Source organism: Balaenoptera acutorostrata, chromosome 1 (genome assembly GCF_949987535.1).
Source record: "Balaenoptera acutorostrata chromosome 1, mBalAcu1.1, whole genome shotgun sequence".
Lineage (NCBI taxonomy): Eukaryota > Metazoa > Chordata > Mammalia > Artiodactyla > Balaenopteridae > Balaenoptera > Balaenoptera acutorostrata.
In genome coordinates this window covers 197,284,269-197,302,927 of record NC_080064.1, presented here as the reverse complement: position 1 = coordinate 197,302,927, position 18,659 = coordinate 197,284,269, and the positions used below count along the sequence as shown (strand labels likewise).

The window sequence follows — 18,659 nt, the reverse complement described above, 5'->3', positions numbered from 1 at the left end:
CCGCGGCCGCAGAAAGGCGGAGCTGGTTGGCGGGGCAGGAAGCCTCCGCACAATCAAGCCTTTCCTCGGCCGGGACCCTCCGCTTCCAGGCCCGGCCGCCCCACCCCCACGCGCCCTCGGGCTGCCGCCGGCCGGCAGTTCTTAGGAGCGCGGACAGAGGGGTCGGCCGGCCTTCCCACCCCCTTCCGCCCGCGCCCCCTTCCTTCCTCTCTGTTCTGTTCCGCTTTCTGGGCTGGGACGCGGATGCAGAGGGGAGGGGAGACCCCAGAAGGGCCGGGCATATAGTAGGTGCTCAGTAAAATGCGTGGGGCTTTGCCCCACCTCGCGACCCTGCCACGGCCCTTTCTCCTTCTAGGGCCTGGGATGGGGAGGCGAGGGGGAGGGGGAGGGGGAGGGGGAGGAGGAGGAGGGGGAGGAGGGGGAGAAGAAACGACCAGACCCAGAGAGAGTGGCTGGAAGTGGGGCCTCGGCCAGAGCTTAGTGCAGCCTGTGCAGTGCGGCCTCCACCGACCCTGCCTCCCGGGACAGGGCAGCGGAGGTCAGGTGCCTGGGCTTCTGAAGCAGGCTTTGAGCTCCGGGAGAAAGGCGGCAGTGCGACCAAGGACCCACCAGATTGGGACCAGAGACGTCGCCAGCTCCAGCCAGCAAGCATGATTGATTATTTCCGGGGCCAGCTCCCTGGGAGGTCTCCCAAAGTTTCACCAGCAATGGGTCAACCCGAGGGAAGCAGGGTCAGCAGAGCCCTGCCCAACCCCGTCCAATCAGCCAGTCAGGTCACAGTGGCTGTGGACCTAAGGGGGTGATAAAGGGACACTAGACAGTGGGCTAGCAGTGACATTGAGGAAGTTCCCAACTAACCAGGGAAAAGGATTTTTATATGGCTTTTGTCCTTGAAAGGAATGAGTTGCCTTTTCTTTGCGGGGGAGGGGGCTGTCTCAGAGGGACGCGTGGGGCGAGTCCTTGCCCTGTGGGTACAGTGGCTGAAAGTGTGGGCTCGAAGGCAGATTGCCTGGGTTCATATCCTGGATCTGCTCCTTAGCAGCCATGGGAACCAGAACGGATTCTTTAACCTCTGACCATTTCAGTTTCTTCATCTGTAAATTGGGGTAATGACAGTTGCCATCTCCTACGATTGTTGGTAAGAGTAAGTGTGATAATCTAGGTGCCACACTCAGAATAGTGCCTGGCACTACTCAGTAGACATTAATTATTATTTTGATCTCTGAGTCATGTAACCCTGCATCCAGTTTGGCACTCAGCCATGTGCTAACTGGAATCTCTCTTGCTTTTCACAGACTCCTTGGCCTGCAAAGGGGAGCCTGGTCCTCTTGGAAGAAGCACTGTCCTTTCTCGAGGGCTCATGGGGTGGGCCGGCTGAGTTCCTCGCCTCCTCCGTCTAGGGACCAAGGATTACACAGCAGACTTGCAAAGCAGTTTCAGAGACTGAACTGCCCTCTGGTCCACGGTGAGGCTGCACACGGGGCCCCACCCATACTGGTAATGGCGGGAAGATGCTGTTCCTTGGGTGCTGAATGGGGAAGAAGGCTAAAGCCATGGTTTTCTTTTTCTAATTTATTTATTTATTGGCTGCGTTGGGTCATTGTTGCTGCACGAGGGCTTTCTCTAGTTGCAGCGAGCAGGGGCCACTCTTCGTTGCAGTGCACGGGCTTCTCATTGCGGTGGCTTCTCTTGTTGCGGAGCACGGGCTCTAGGCCCGTGGGCTTCAGAAGTTGTGGTGCGTGGGCTCAGTAGTTGTGGCTCGCGGGCTCTAGAGTGCAGGCTCAGTAGTTGTGGCGCACGGGCTTAGCTGTCCGCGGCATGTGGGATCTTCCCGGACCAGGGCTCGAACCTGTGTCCCCTGCATTGGCAGACGGATTCTCAACCACTGCGCCATCAGGGAAGTCCCAAGCCATGGTTTTCTAAGGGTTAGATCTCTTCCATCGTGAGATCGGTATTTCTCTCCCATTCACGAATGGCTGATCATACCAGTCCCCCGACCCTGCTCCAAATGCCCCAGTCACAGACCTGCAGCAGTGAAGTGTGTCTGGATAAACACGCTGGCATATAGCTGGGTAGGGGGGTGGGCAGGGGATAAACAGACCAGCTCTAGTTGTGCTGAAGGGCAGAGGCAGTGACAGCTCCTGAGAGACAAGGTGGTGGGACAGGGTGGCAGAGAGAAGCCACAGTGACCGTGGACGCAGGGCTGCCTGGGTGGGAAGCAGGGTCCCGCCCAGCCCAGGAGAGGCCTCTACCAAGAGCCTGCCTGTGAGCGGTTTTCCTCCGAACACAGTGATGACTCTTTTGCTCTAAATCAAGCAAATGGCTTTTCCTTAAATATGAAAATCAATAAGAAGTAAAGGCAAGGGCCTGGCCACCGGGAGAGGAGAGTGGAGGGGCTGGCCACGAGGGAAACGGTGAGATTCAGGCTCAGGATCATCCCCCCACCCCACCGCAAGGCGGCCTCCAGGCCCTGCTGACCTCCCTCTGACTCCTTAAACCTGACAGCTGCCCCTGGTCCCCTCCTCCATCCACAGCTTAGAGCCCATCCTGAATCAGGGCAGGAGATTGTTAACAAGAGGATTAATGTCAACGTGACAAATAGGTTTTAAAAAATCAGCCCAGGAGCCTGTTGTCACCCCGTGGTCTCAGACCTGGCTTGAGTTGAGATGCTCTGGGAGCCCCAGCAAGCTCAGCAAGTAGCATTTCCAGGCCTGGCCTGATTTCCTGGGGCCCCTGCCCATTTCCTGCCAGCTTGAGCTCTGAGGACCGATGCTAATCTGTTTCACGTTTGGGATCTGGGAGTTTGCGCTGTCAGAGCGCCCACATCCCATGTGGCCCGCGAGGGTCTGTCTGCACCTTCCGGCTCCTGTTAGGCGTGCAGAGCCGTCTGTAAGGCAGGGGTGGGAGCACAGCGCATCACTTTGTTTCTTGAGCCTTTAATAAACGTCGTTAGAGGGAGCCTCTGGCTTCCTCCTCGGAAGAACAGTGGAAAAACACCGGCTGTCAGAGGACCTGAGTCCACACTCTGGGGGGGCCCTCGCCGAAGCACATGCTCGTCCGTAAGCGGGGTGACACCCAGGGGACCCCACCGCCTACCGAGGCCTGGGTGAGCGTTCAGTGAGAGAGCCGAAGGGAAGGTGTGGTACGTAGTGCGGAGCATGTGCCAGCAGAAGTGCGATTATCAAACAGAAAACACATCTCATACCCCCGCCCCGTCCCCCCCGCATCACATCCCCTCGGGTATACGCTCCATGTTTGAAAACTCGCTTTTTTTTTTTTAACATCTTTATTGGAGTATAATTGCTTCACAGTGGTGTGTTAGTTTCTGCTGTATAACACAGTGAATCAGCTATACATATACATATATCCCCATATCCCCTCCCTTTTGTGTCTCCCTCCCACCCTCCCTATCCCACCCCTCTAGGTGGTCACAAAGCACCGAGCTGATCTCCCTGTGCTATGCAGCTGCTTCCCACTAGCTATCTATCTGTTTTACATTTGGTAGTGTATATATGTCCATGCTACTCTCTCACTTCGTCCCAGCTTACCCTTCCTCCTCCTCATGTCCTCAAGTCCATTTTCTACGTCTGTGTCTTTATTCCTGTCCTGCCCCTAGGTTCTTCAGAACCATTTTTTTTCTGTTTTTAGATTCCATATTATGTGTTAGCATAATGGCCACCATTATGCTATGTTAGAGAAATGTTTTTCTCTTTCTGACTTACTTCACTCTGTATGACAGACTCTAGGTCCATGCACCTCACTACAAATAACTCAATTTTATTTCTTTTTATGGCTGAGTAATATTCCATTGTATACATGTGCCACATCTTCTTTATCCATTCATCTGTCAGTGGACACTTAGGTTGCTTCCATGTCCTGGCTATTGTAAATAGAGCTGCAATGAACATTGTGGTACATGACTCTTTTTGAATTATGGTTTTCTCAGGGTATATGCCCAGTAGTGGGATTGCTGGGCCGTAAGGTAGCTCTATTTTTAGTTTTTTAAGGAACCTCCATACAGTTCTCCATAGTGGCTGTATCAATTTACATTCGCACCAACAGTGCAAGAGGGTTCCCTTTTCTCCACACCCTCTCCAGCATTTGTTGTTTGTAGATTTTTTGATGATGGCCATTCTGACCGGTGTGAGGTGATACCTCATTGTAGTTTTTTTTTTTTTTAAATTTATTTATTTATTTTTGGCTGTGTTGGGTCTTCGTTTCTGTGCAAGGGCTTTCTCTAGTTGTGGCGAGCGGGGGACACTCTTCATCGCAGTGCGCGGGCCTCTCACTATCGTGGCCTCTCGTTGCGGAGCACAGGCTCCAGACGCGCAGGCTCAGTAGTTGTGGCGCACGGGCCTAGTTGCTCCATGGCATGTGGGATCTTCCCAGACCAGGGCTCGAACCCGTGTCCCCTGCATTGGCAGGCAGATTCTCAACCACTGTGCCACCAGGGAAGCCCCTCATTGTAGTTTTGATTTGTATTTCTCTAATGATTAGTGATGTTGAGCATCCTTTCATATGTTTGTTGGCAATCTGTATGTCTTCTTTGGAGAAATGTCTATTTAGGTCTTCTGCCCATTTTTGGATTGTGTTGTTTGTTTTTTTGGTATTGAGCTGCATGAGCTGCTTGTAAATTTTGGAGATTAATCCTTTGTCAGTTGCTTCGTTTGCAAATATTTTCTCCCATTCTGAGGGTTGTCTTTTCGTCTTGTTTATGGTTTCCTTTGCTGTGCAAAAGCTTTTAAGTTTCTTTAGGTACCATTTGTTTATTTTTGTTTTTATTTCCATGTCTCTAGGAGGTGGGTCAAAAAGGATCTTGCTGTGATTTATGTCATAGAGTGTTCTGCCTATGTTTTCCTCTAAGGGTTTTATAGTGTCTGGCCTTACATTTAGGTCTTTAATCCATTTTGAGTTTATCTTTGTGTATGGTGTTAGGGAGTGTTCTAATTTCATTCTTTTATGTGTAGCTGTCCAGTTTTCCCAGCACCACATATTGAAGAGGCTGTCTTTTCTCCATTGTATATTCTTGCCTCCTTTATCAGAAATAAGGTGACCATATGTGTGTGGGTTTATCTCTGGGCTTTCTATCCTGTTCCTTTGATCTATATTTCTGTTTTTGTGCCAGTACCATACTGTCTTGATTACTGTAGCTTTGTAGTATAGTCTGAAGTCTGGGAGCCAGATTCCTCCAGCTCTGTTTTTTTTTCTCAAGATTGCTTTGGCTATTCGGGGTCTTTTGTGTTTCCATACAAATTGTGAAATTTTTTGTTCTAGTTCTGTGAAAAATGCCATTGGTAGTTTGAGAAAACTTGCTTTTGAGTGATAGAAATCTGACTGTCTACTAACAACCCTCATCCTCTCTGGCTTGATCTGTTAACCAGCAAGGAGCTTCACGGGAGTGGGATGGGGTGGGCGTGGGTGTGGCAGTTGTCCCCATGTGGCTACCCTGGCCTCAGGGTGCCGGGCCCCTGTGTTGATGGTCTGGACGAGGACCCGGGAGGAACGGTCTGTGAGGAAGAGCTGGCACTGGGCTGCATGTTTCAGGAGAGTGAGGCTTGCCTTATGGGGAAGGTGTCGTTTCTCCCTTTCTATCCCCAGGAAGTGAGCCATGCTGATAGCCAGTCACAGTGTTTTTCCAAAGATGGCTTTTCCAGAGGGGTGCTTCTGGAAGGGGCCAGCAGGGTAGGGATGGGGTGGGCAGGGAGACGTGCTTCCGTTTCGGGAGGCTGGCTCTGGCTGGAGCTGCCCCGAGAAGATAATAACAGTCCGACTTACAGAGCTCTTGCTGGGTACTGACTGCTAGTCTAAGCCTTTAACATCTGTCTCATTTATGTCTCTATTTTGTAGGTGAAGAAATTGAGGTTGAGGTCTTGCCTGGGTCCCCAGCCGGTCAGTGCTGGAGCCGGGACTTGCATCCCGGCAGCCTGGCACCCAAGGCCACGTGCCCTGGTGCCTTGCAGATCCGCAGAGGAAAGGGGGGCTTGGCGACCATTTGGGGCCCGGGGGCGGGGGGGGTCTGTCACTCAGCAGCTGTTGCACGTTTCTTTCTTTCTCCCTTCTTTTTTTTTTTTTTTTTTTTTAATTTTAAGTATTTGTTTATTTATTTATTTATGGCTGTGTTGGGTCTTCTTTTCTGTGCGAGGGCTTTCTCTAGTTGTGGCAAGTGGGGGCCACTCTTCATCGCGGTGCGCGGGCCTCTCACTATCACGGCCTCTCTTGTTGCGGAGCACAGGCTCCAGACGTGCAGGCTCAGCAATTGTGGCTCACGGGCCTAGTTGCTCTGCGGCATGTGGGATCTTCCCAGACCAGGGCTCGAACCCGTGTCCTCTGCATTGGCAGGCAGATTCTCAACCACTGCGCCACCATGGAAGCCCCTCTTTCTCCCTTCTTAATGGCTTTTTTGGAGTATAATTGACATACTATAAAATTCACCCCTTGTAAGTATGCAAGTCTATGATTTGTACTAAAGCTACAGAGTGGTGCTGCCATGACCACAACCAGGTTCTAGAACACGTGCTTCACCCCAGACGCTTCCTTGCTCAGTTGCTTTAATGAGTCTCGACTCCCTTGTCTGTAAAGTGGGAATGACACCGCCTGCCTTGTAGGCCTGTCCCAAGCATTAGATGAGCATGTAAGTGGCGTATGGTAAATGCGTGAGCTATTACCATTCTGGTCTCTTAGAGTCACTTACACACAGACTTTCAGAGCTGGGCGTGGTCTGGAATGCTGTCGAATCCCACCCTCTCCTTCAACATATACGAAACCAAGGTGCCAAGAAGGTCAGCAACTCCCCGCTAAGGACACGCCGCTCCGGGCGTGCAGCACATTGGGCAGCAGGGCTGGACTGGAGGCCAGGCCTCTTGGTTGGTAGCTCGGTGCTCTCTTATCTCCCACGAGACTTCCCCCTGAGGCACAGGGGAGGTGTCATTGCCAGCACCCCCCCCCCGCTCTTTTGGGGGGCCCCCAGGGCAATGCTGACCGGCAGGCATGGACTGTCGGAGTTTGCTTGTGCTGGTGGGAGACTGCCCAGGGCTCTGGCCTTGGAGAGAGAGTGCAGCGGGGAAGGCTGGGTGCAGAATCCAGGGACACGGCCCAAGGTGGAGGCCGAGGCAGGAATGTCCACTGTCGGGACAGAGGACGCATTGATTCAAACCACCCACAGGCCGGCCAGCTTCACGGGCGCGTGTGCAGTCACACGGGACCCCGTGTTTGGTTTAATGCTTTGCTGTTGCCCCCTTCAAATTCTTACCAAGTTTTTAAACAAGGGACCCCACATTTTTATTTCGCACAGGCCCCCATAAATTGTGTAGCCAGTTTTGCCCACGGGACAGAGAGCAGAGCCCGAGCTTGACTCTTAAGGTCCCAGTAAGGAATAGCATTTCTCCACCCAGAACTTACTTACATATGAGCTATTTATGTACACGACACAATCATGGAGTCTTAATATTGAGAATTAAGAGAAATCAAAGTTGCAAAACAATCAGCACACTCTGATCCAAGTTATGTCAAAAGATGCCCCACAAAACTATATATTTCTAGGTGCATTATACCTGTATGAAAATACGTTTTTAGAAAACTCTGGAAAGTCTCCAAACTGATAGCAGTGGTTACTTCTGGGGAAGAGTCACCCAGGGCATTGCTAATTCTTTCCGTATGTTTGAGTTGCTGGGGGTTTTTTCACAAGGAGAATGTATTCAGGAATTACATAATGACAGGTAAAATGGTAAGATACTCCTAGTATATTCTGTGAACATTTTCTTATATCAGTAAATATTCTTAACACCTTAAGAAGTGTCTTGTGGGACTTCCCTGGCGGTCCAGTGGTTCGGACTTGGCGCTTTTCACTGCCGAGGGCCAGGGTTCAATCCCTGATCGGGGTTCTAAGATCCCGCAAGCCGCACAGTGTGGCCAAAAAAAGAAAAATTTCTTGAGAGGGAGAAGGAGGGACATGGGGACACTGAAGCGTGGAAGGTAGAGGAAAGAAAGAGCTTTGGGCGAGTTAGGGCTGCGGGGAGCAGGCTGGACACGGGGAGGGGAAGGCTGGGTGTGGAAACCATCGCCCAGACGGTCCGTGGGTGTTGGGCGTGGCCCCCAAGGATTTGGAGGCCGCGGGGTCCACTTTCGTGGTGGGCGGGTGAGAGGAGGTGTTAGGGGCATGAGTTGCCAAGTGAACCGGGTGACGAGGTTGTAGAGGTGACTTTGGCTGTGGTGAGCAGAGGTGGCGGAGGCAGGGGTGCAAGGAATCCCCTCCACGGGAGGAAGAGATGGGGCCCTGGTGGGGGATGTACCAGGAAATGGGAGGTTTCAGGCAGGGTGCCCAGTGGACAGAGCGCAGCTTTGGGGTCAGGACTGTAGTCAAGCCCCAGATTCACTGAATCCTCACCGTGTGCCCGTAACCTGGGTCTGTCCCCTGGGAGACAGAGGGTGCTGGCACTGCACACCTGGCGGGGATGTTGGGAGGATTTGATGAGATGATGTCGGTGAATCATTGGACCCAGTGCCTGGCTCAGACTGGGAGCCCCAAATGTCCCCCTTTCCCTTTAATTGACTGTAGTTTGAGGCACTAACGTGGCCAGAAGTATTTGCATGTATGAAGAGCCTTCTTTCCAGTACCTCCCTCCCCATTTTCTAGGCGAGCTGCCGAGAGCCTCCTGGGTGCAGCCTGCCAAGGCTGAGCGGAGCCCGCCGGGAGGGGAGAAGAGCTGGCTACAGCCAGAGGGCTGGGCAGTGAGACAGGAGGACGCAGGCCTCCAACCCCCGAGCTGCAGGGCAACTTGGCCAGGGGTCCCACACTGGGATCCCGGGAGGGGGGTGCTCTATGAGCGCTGATACCAGTTCCCCCACATTTCCCTCCCCCCGGCCCTTTGGGCTCCCCCGCCTCCGGGGGTGTCCCCGCGGCTGCTGCAGCCTTCTCCCTGTGTGCAGTTGTGCCCTGCGGCAGCTGGAACGCCCACGCGCACCTGTTGCCTGGATCAGCGGCCGAAACTCCACTCCAGGGAAGGCAGGCCAGGTGCCGGGCTTTGCCGGGTCCTCCCTCCTGCAGGCGGGAAGGCAGGGCATCTGCCCGTCCTGGCTGCGCGTGGAGGCCGCCTGGAAAGTGCTGGGCCTAGAGTCTCAGCACAGACTGGACCCTCTTCCAGCCCAGAGCCGCTTCCAGCCATGCAGCTGTCCCCTCGGCCCAGCTGGTTCGCTGGGGGCTCCCACACCGGGGTGGGGAGGCTGGGAGCGATCCCGGGGGCAGGGGCGCAGTGGAGCGGAGCAGCAGCCTGGACCCGGGGGGTCAAAGGCAAGCAGAGCTGGGAGAAGGCGGGCAGTGAGGCCAAGGACAAGGATGAGTCTGGGAACAAGAGCTAAACTGGCTCCGTGTGGCTTTGGCCGCAGAGATGTCGTTCTGGAGACGCTGGGATGGAGAATCCCCTTCCCAGCGGAGGGTGCGGGGGTGGCGTGGCCTGGGCAGGCCTCGTGGGAGCCCGCACAGCCACGCGGGACTGCCAGCCTTCATGGAGAGTGCGAGTACCCGGCCAGGACCCCCGGGTCTCTGAGAAAAGCTCATCGGGGCAAATCCAACACACGCACCTCTGACATCCAACCCGCACACGGCACTGCACATGTCAGTACACGTGTAAACCTCCCGGGAGAAAGCCGGGCAGTGAGTCCACATCGCTGATGTCTGGGTCACACATCCACTCCCCTGTCAGTTGGTCTTTGAATGAACGTAGTACCCCACCCCCGACTCAGGGAGGGGAGGCTTGAGCCGGTGGTGCTCAGAAATGCCGAGGTCCCTACAGGAAGCTGACCTCCAGCTCCCGTCTGCCTGGACCAGCCAGGACCCATAGCCCAGGTGGCGGGTGGGCGCCTCCAGCCGCACGTGGGACACTGCTGACCCCTGCTGGCACTTTTCTCCCCAGAGCCAGCAGGCAGAACCCTAGGGAGAGTGGAGTGTCGGAAAAACCTTGCCATCCGTCTGGGAGGGGGTGGGAAGAAATAGCCCAGCTCAGAATCTCCCCCGCTCGGGCTCCTTTGATGAGACCAAGAAGAAATTAGAACACAACCCAGACCGTGTTTCTGGGAAGAGTGAGGCAGAATGGCAGCATGTCCTCCCAGCCTCTGTGGCTTGGTCAGCTCCTTGCTACCCATTCCCTAGAACCTAAACCGAGAAACCATTAGCAACACTCCACCAGCCAAATTCAACTGGATAAAAAAGGAAAAAATGAACTTTCAGCTTAATTTATTGTGGGTCTGCTGCACCCTTTGGACCTGGGGCTAACGGGATAATTATGGCTTTACTGTCTCCTTTTCCATGAGAGGGGTTGGTGTTACACTCTTTGGGAAACTGCAACCAAGAAAGCTGACATCTGGAGTATTTGCCTCTGTGGCTAGATATTTTAAAGATCATTTTGTACAGCCCAGGGATGCAATTTAAGTCTTCCAGAATCTTTACTGGAATCATCCCAGGGACCAAAGGAACACCAGGCTCCAACAATTCCGACAGAATTGGTGTGGAAGCCCCTGGGAGAAGTGAAGTCACTCCTTTTTAACCCCCTCCTTCTCCTCTGCCCCCCATCCCAGCAGCAGACCGGAGCTCTCCTTCGCTTCGTGGCTAACCTCCTTCAAGGGCGCGTGCACTCCCTACCACCAGCTGCCCATCACCCTCAGGCCTCCGCTCGCTCTGGACACGGTGCTGAGCCACTCCAGCAAAGGCAATCGTTGGCCTCTTGAAAGCTAAATCTTAAGTGCGTTTTCCAGCTCTCATTTTACTTGATCTCTATAGCATCTGACATCTTAACACTCCATCATTTATTAATTTAAAATTTTATTGTGAAATATTGTAGACATGCCAAAGGTATGGAAAACAATATAGCAAACATACCTGTTGCATCCGTCAAGGTTCTGCAGAGAAACAGAACTAATAGGATATTCATTCATGCATTCATTTACTGACTTATTATAAGGAGCTGGCTCAGGCAGTTAACGACAGCTAGTTCCAAGTTCTGCCGAGGGAGCTGGCAGCCTGCAGACCCAGGAAAGCCAACGGTTTAGTTCCAGTCTGAGTCTGAAGGCCTGAGAACCAGGTGAGCTGATGGGATAATTCTGGTCTGAAGGCCAGCAGGCTTGAGACCCAGGCAGAAGCTGATGTCCCAGTTTGAAGGCAGCCAGGCAGGAGGGATGCTTTCTTATTCGGGGGAGGGGGGATCAGCCCCTTTGTTCTATCCAGGTCTTCAGCTGATTGGACAAGGCCCACCCACATTAGGGAGGGCAATTTGGTTTACTCAGTCTACTAATTTAAATGTTAATCTCATCCAAAAACCACCCAGAATAATTTTGGCCAAATATCTGGGCACCCTGTGGCCCAGTCAAGTTGACACATAAATTTAACCATCATACCTGTGAACACCATACAGTGTAAGAAATAAAGCAGTGCGAGAGCATAGCTTAAGCTCCTCCCCTCTTGAATTTCTCTCTCCCCACAGAGGGGATACTATTCTGCACTTGGCATTAACCATTCCCATACATCTCTTTATGCTTTTACTATGTTATATACTATACATGCATAGACTATTTTAACTATACGTATGAAATCATACTGTGTGTGTTCTTCTGCAGCTTTCTTTTTTGACTCAGCATGTACTGTCTGTCTGGGTCATGGATGTTTCCAGAACTCCTCTGGCTCTCCTGAACTGACCAGATCAGGTGTGACTAGGACACCAGGCACAGTTTTTTCTTTTCTTTTTTTAAAAAATCTGACTCTGTTCTTCTTCTTTCCTTCCTTTTCTTTGTTTTTCTTCTTTCCTTTTTTCACTATGACCAGTTACTATCTCAGGCACTGGACATGCAGAAGTTGACCAAGACACAATTCTGTCCCCAGCTTCGTGCTTCTCTGTAGCCCTTTGTAGCAAAGGAAGTTTTGGCTGGGACCACGTCTGTGCAGCTCAGACTACGAAGAATAAACCTAATCCTCCTAAAGTAGCATAAAGCTGCCCGCAGGGGGCTCGGGTGATGCCCGCCGGTGCTCAGAAGTGGAAAACACAGGCGATGGGCTTTAGCATTCTGCGTCCTGGAGAGAGAGCTGGACCAGTCCTCTGCAGGCTGGGGCCCAGGCTCCGCAGAGAGAAGAGCCGCGGTCCCCTTCCCTTGGGTCTCAGGGCCCAAATGCGCTGCCTCTGGAAGCTTGTTTCTGAGACATTCGGGGGCTGCGGAGGGCCAGCCCCACCCCCATCCCCCTTCCCAGACAGCCACGCTCAACCTCACCATTCCCAGCTCGTCCAGCCTTTGAAGCAGGCTCACGCATCCTTCCCTAAAGGCTGGTGGGTGACACGGAGGGTCCTGGGCATCCAGGCCTGCTCCCAACCAGCCCGTGGGCCCTCGCGCTCCGCCGTGGTCCTCGATCTCGCTCCCTGCGCACTGCAGTGCCACCCTGCCTTCTCACGGCGGGCTGTGTCTTCTCTCCGAGCGAGGTCTCGCTCTGCACGAGGACCGCTCCCGGCTCCTGTGTGACACCCACACAGGGAACTTCCCCGTGACCACGGCCATACCTCATCTCTCACTGTGCCGCGGCTTCTCCTTACTGGTCGCTTCCCGCGTTGGGCTCTGCCCATGGCTGCTTGAGAAGACTCAGCGGGGCAGAGTCGCTGGCTCTACCTGGCCACTGGCTGTGGTGACACCAAGTGGATTCTTCTCCCTCTGGGAGTCCGTCTCGGCGGAACCTCGCTGGACGGGCCCCCTCCCCCAGAGGCCACTACTCCCTTGCCTTGGTCAGTGCTGGCCGCCAGCCAGAGTCCCCGACACCCCCTCGGGGGAGCAGTCTGCATCCACCTCTTTCTCTGAGGATCCTTTTCAGAGAAATGTTTTTGCAAGTCTTAGTGAGGACGGCTCAGCAGATACTTCTAATCCCTCATGTTTTCTCTTGGCAACACCCCATCTGTAAAAACTTTCTTTCTTAGGAAATGCATCTCTGAAGGCAGCATAGCTGAAGGGATCCACCTGGAGTGACCTCCCGCCTCTGGAAACTGTCTTTTCCCAAAAGGGCTGTGTTTCCCATCCCACGTGCTCTTCTAGAACCTTGCCACGGTGCACATCAGGAGGCGGGGTCTGTGTCCCCTTTCCTTGAAACTGGGTGGGGCTTTGGGACTGTCAGCGGAGCGCGGTGGGGGTGGGGAGGGAGTTCTGCTCTGCACCTTCTGAGGCTGGTTGGCAAAAGGCCAGACAGCTTCCTCCTGGCTTCCTCTCTCCCAGGACACTTGCCCTCGTAGCCCCGCCTGGCCGCCTGGTGAGCTTACACGTAGGGGTTCCCGCTAACAGTCCAGCTGCCAGCCAGCATCAGCCGCCGGCCACATGAGCAGGAAAGTCCCCCTGATGACCGCAGCTAACCATCACCTGACTGCATCACATGTATGGTCTGAGCAAGAACTATGCAGCTGAGCTCATAAACCCCAGAACCATGAGAGAGAAAAGTAAGTGACTGCTGTGGGTTTAAGCTACTGAGCTTGGGGTGACTCGTTACGCAGCAGCAGGTACCGGAAGTCTGTCCATTTCCACGTGGTCCAGCTCATCAGCGTGTGCAGTAGCTCAGGTAAATCTGTCCCGGATTCCTGCAGGGGATTCTCCCTCCTGAGCCCACAGTGCTCTTTGCTGTGCCGGCCTCCTGCATCACATCCAGCGCCCACATCTCCACTGGCCCTGGGAAGCCCCGAGTCTACAGCCCAGCGCTTGGCACATAGTGGGTGCTGCTCGGAGGAGGGGGAAGAGGATCCTGGGGAGAGAGGAGGGCCCTGAGCCAGACAAGCTTCCACTACCTTCAAAGGCCTTTTTCTCTGAACAGCGTCCCAGGACTTTTGGCTTCTCTGCTAGGAGCCTAGGATGTCTCAAGTGAGAGTCAAAAAAATTTAAGTAGCAAGTGATCCCAGTGAACAAAGGATGAAGGGCTCCTTAGGCTAGGAGGCCCCTGAGAGTGTGATTCACAAATTGGCCGGCAGGTGGCAGCCTCGCTCTCGGTTCTTAGCCTGCAAACTGGAATGAACTTTTTGGTGCTGGAATTCGTAAAACATAAAAAAACAAAGTAAAGCCAAGCACCTCTCCAGGCAAGGTGCGTGTGAGCTACAAAGGAGACAGAGCCACAACCCTGCCCCCTGCGGCCGTCCTATAAAGAGGAAACTCTGTCTCTTGAGCTCATCTTTGGATTGTCGTCCAGCCCTCTCTTCTGTCTCGGGGTCTCATTTCATACGATTGACCCGGATGGACCAGAGGCGTCAAAGGTCTTGCCTAAAGCCTGGTTATTTTCAGTCTACTCACTGCTTACACCTCTGCTGTCTGGCCAGATGACCACGGGGATGTTGGAGGGTCCTAGACAGGAGGCCAGGGAACGGATCAGGAGCCGAGGAGGCTGGGTGGAGGAGGCAGGTCTGCCGGAGAGACTGCCCGGCCACACTTCTCCCCGGAGCTGCCAGGCCCCGGGCCCTCCTTTCCCCTGTCTCCCGGTGCCTCCTGTCTCCCTGCCCACAGCGGCCTGGTGTGGACGCAGGCTGCTGAGAGGGAAGTGGCCTCACAAGGCCATCGGGCCGGGGTGGGGGGGAAGGGGAAGTGGTGGATTTAACTGAAAGTTATCCAGCCTGTTTCACAACACCCTGAGGACCCAGCCCCGGGCCTCCCCCAAGGAATTTCTGAATCACCTTCCAAGCTCCCTGGAACATTCCTTGTGGTTCACAGTGTAAAGGGCAGCTTGAAGATGGGAACACATTTCCCTGTTGGAGCCCCCATAGTACCCTTGTTCCTCTCCACGTGGATTTCCCCCTTTCTTGCTTCCAAGAATTTTATCCTCCTGACGTTTACACATGGACTTTCCTGCCTTTTCTTTTATCTTCGGCCGTCAGGCTCATTTCTCCTGCAAACCCCGAGAGGCTCTGGGACTCCTCCTCGGGAAACATGAAGACAGGGACTGAGGGTCCTGGTCAGGAATCCGGGGCCATCCCTCAGCCCCCTGTCACAGCCTCAGCACTGCAGATCCAGGCAGATCCAGCGAGATCCAGGCAGATCCAGCGAGATCCAGGCAGATCCAGGGAGATCAAGCCTGGGAAGAGCCTTAGAGCCACCCCAGGCCCCTTGCTGGGCTTGTCACGGTCCAGGGTCCACAGAGGCTGGCAGGACACCCTTTCCAAGAACCTCTGTTTCTCTTACTGTAAATAATTTTCAACATTATCTTTTTATTAAAACAAACACAGGCATCTGTGAAGGAGAACGCGAAATTTAAACAAACTTTTATAATAAAACCGAAGACTTCAGAGCCCTGGGAGTGACTGATCCCGCCAACACTCTGAGCTCCCGGGAGCAGCGAGCAGCATGTCCCCTCTCTGCTGGCAGGGGCACCTCCGTGGGAAGCTTTGAGAGTGCGGAGCTGGTCCCAGCCCTCATTTCACACATGAGGAAAACCGGGGTCTGGATCACGGTCACACGGTCACCAAGCTGGTTACTGCCCAGTGGTCACCTACGTGCAAAAGAGGTGAAAATAGTCCTACAACCTTCAGCCACCGGGGAGAGTAAGGGGAGCTGCTGTAAAGGGCCCAACGGGCAGTTGGTGCTCAGCAGTTATTTGTTAGTATTGATATCATTTATTCTCAGTTTTATTGGGATGTAATAGACATAGAGCACTGTATAAGTTTAAGGTGTGCAGCATAGTGATATGACTTACATACGTCATTATCAGGATAAATTCAGTGACCATCCGTCATCTCGTATAGCTAGAGTATTAAAGAAATAGAAGAACTTTTCTCCTTGCGATGAGAACTCTTAGGATATACTCCCTTGACAGGTTTCCTATATAACAGACAGCAGTGTACATTATCATGTTGTACATTACATCCCTAGTACTTATTATTTTATACTGCAAGTTTGTACCCTTTGCCTGCCTTTATCCAATTCCCCTCCCGCCACCCCCTGCCTCTGGTAACCACAAATCTGATCTCTTTAGCAGTTTGTTTGGTTGTTTTTTGAATCACAATTGACCGACAGCACTATGTTAGCTCCTGGTGCACAACACAGTGATTTGATATTTCTATGCATCTCAAAATCCTCCCCATGATCTGTCTGGTTGTCATGAATATTATTTATTTATTTGGCCATGCTGTGCGGCGTGCGGGATCTTAGTTCCCCGACCAGAGATTGAACCGGGCCCTCGGCATTGAGCGTGTGGAGACCTAACCACTGGACAGCCAGGGAATTCCCCATATTATTATTTTAAATGCTTGATGATGGAGCTGAGGCTCACAATACAAATTCAGCCCTGGTTCCTTCAGAGTGTCGCGGCCCTGATGATCCAAGGGCCTTGCTCTTCCTTGGGGGTCCGTCTCAGGCTGTGAAACAGCTGTGACCACCCCCAGGCGTGTGGACAACGTGTTCATCTGCATCTTTCTTCCTCGACCCTCATGTTTCCTCCGTGCCTGGGGAAGCTCCCAGCAGAACCTCAGCCCTGCAAGAACTCACTTTCTCCGGGAAAACTTCCTGACCCTGTGCTCCCCCCGGAGAAGAACAAAGCATGCAGGGCGATCACATGGCCTGGTTTGCCTGGGACAGTCCTGCTGCCCCAGTGTCGTGTGGACACATCCCTGTGCTCTCCACTCAGCAGCCTCCCAGGAGGCAGGGCTCAGGACACAGCCACCAGTTTACGAGGTGCTCCAAGAGCCTCCGGGAGAATCCAGGTGTGACTGCCTTTTCCTGGACCTTCCCTAAGGACGTTTCACAGCACAGGTTGGCTGTCCTCACTGGGGAAATCCATCAGCAGCCCCATCGCCCAGACAGGACAAACCCAGACCAAAGAAGGAAAAGCAGGAGTTTGCCTTTTTGTAAAATCTTGGGCAAGACTCCAAAGCTCCTCTCTCCCGGGATCCAGGGAACTGAAGGGAGGCGGGATAATCCCACGAGACTGCCACCTCTGGACAGCGAGCCCATGGCCTCTGACGCTGATGTTGTTCTGCAATGTAACGGGCCTGTTGATTTATCGCTCGCGCGGTGCAGGGGTGACCGGGAATTCTCCTGGGTTCTGCTCTTACATCTTGGTTGGGTCAGATGAGAACGGCCACCCAATCTGCAAGAAATCCTGGTCGATGCTCCCAATCTTGGGGGACCCTGTTTGTATGGAGGGCCCGGCCCAAGGAAAGATGTTTCTTAGGGTAGAAAGTAAGAAAAGCCTAGATAAATATAATACTCCATTTTCTGGATTATGAGATGCTTGCCTTTACTCCTGGAAGAGTTGATTCAGCCACCTGGGGCTTTAAATGAAGCCTGTGAGGGTCTGAGGCCTTGATACCTGTCCAGCCTGGAAGACGTGGAAGCTGCATCTGTGGGTGATCTGGGGGAGGGGTGACCAGCTGCCCAGCAGACCTGCCCCCAGTTCACTGCCTTGGGCAGAAGGAGGCTTCCTTCTCACAGAGACGCTGGAGCCCAAGAGAGAAGCAGAGAGTGACACACAGACAGGCGCACAGCGGACACAGTCACAGCGAAAGGGACTCCCAGGATGTGGGCAGGCCCTGCTCCGTCTGCCTCTGCATGCAGTGCAAATGGGGTAATTCAACCTGGAGGATGAGAGGGAGTTTCCTCTTGACTTAGAAACGCAGTGAACAAGCTACAAAAACTGCAAACTAGAAGAAAGTGCTTTGTGTCCCGAGGCTCTCCCAGTGCTGGGAACACCAGTGTCTCAGATTCTCATGATCCTCCGGGTCCAGATCCACAAGGCCCAGAGGGCAGTGCGCCTTGATTGGCGCGGGCAGGACCGTGGGGGGAGAGGGTGGCACCTTCCTTTAAAGCCCGGCTCTCTCTGCTCCCCACCGGGCCCTCCTTGCCAGGGGCCCCCGGGAGCTCCTTCTCTCTCCAGAGCACTGGGTTTCTGAGCTGTACCTGCGTCCAGGAAAGAGGTGCGAGCCTCTCTGCCCTCTGAGATGCCAGCAGCGGGCTTGCGGGAAGGGCTGGGAGGTGGCGAGGGCAGCCCACCCACCTGCAGCTGCCCCTGGGCAGCTTGGCGAGGCCCAGATAAAAGCCCAGCTGAAGTACCCACTCCTCAGAGCTGCTGTTTGGGGGTCGGAGGGGGGCCCCTTCTTTGGATAGCAGGGGAGATTGGGGAAAGCTGAGGGGACAGAGCTGTTTGGCGGGGTTACACTCATTGAAGGGCACTGCTGAAGGCTTACTAGGCCTATACAATCTGTTCCCCCCGCCTCCCCCCCCCAAAAAACCCCACTTCCTTCTGGATTATACCCCCTTCACAGATGTGGAACCTGAGGCCTAGGGGCGGGGACCAGCTAGTACGCGGAAGGGGAGGGATCAGAGCTTGGCCTATCTTACCCCGGCGCCCCATGTGACACCCTGCCACCAGGACACCAAACGCGAGACCACCTCCCGTCCCCCCCACACCTTCTCTTGTGGCACAAGTTTATCAGGAGTCTTATCTCTTGGATCACGTGTCTCCACCCTCGTTATTAGGCTGCTGGGAAGCCCTGAGAAGTTCCGGGCACGTACGAGCCGCTGCTTCCTCCGCGGCGGGGCGCACCGGGGGTCCCCAGGGCGCAGCCGGGACGCCTCCGGCCTGGGGGCCGCGCTGCGGTACTGCGCCGTGACATCAGCGCCGGTGCGGTGACATCGGCGCCGGTGTGGTGCAGTGTGCAAAGCCCACTGGTTGG

General features: G+C 54.0%; 1 long non-coding RNA gene across 2 annotated transcripts; it reads left to right on the top strand.

Annotated features, from left to right (window-relative positions):
* Positions 1 to 37: 37 nt before the first annotated feature.
* LOC130707075 (uncharacterized) lies at positions 38 to 11,614 on the top strand. 2 transcript variants are annotated; one of them, XR_009007066.1, is made up of 3 exons: positions 38 to 284; positions 1,296 to 1,465; positions 10,573 to 11,614. It is a non-coding gene; the product is annotated as an uncharacterized LOC130707075 (long non-coding RNA). The 2 variants fall into 2 exon arrangements; XR_009007065.1 differs by having other exon boundaries at positions 10,570 to 11,614.
* The last annotated feature ends 7,045 nt before the right edge of the window (positions 11,615 to 18,659 follow it).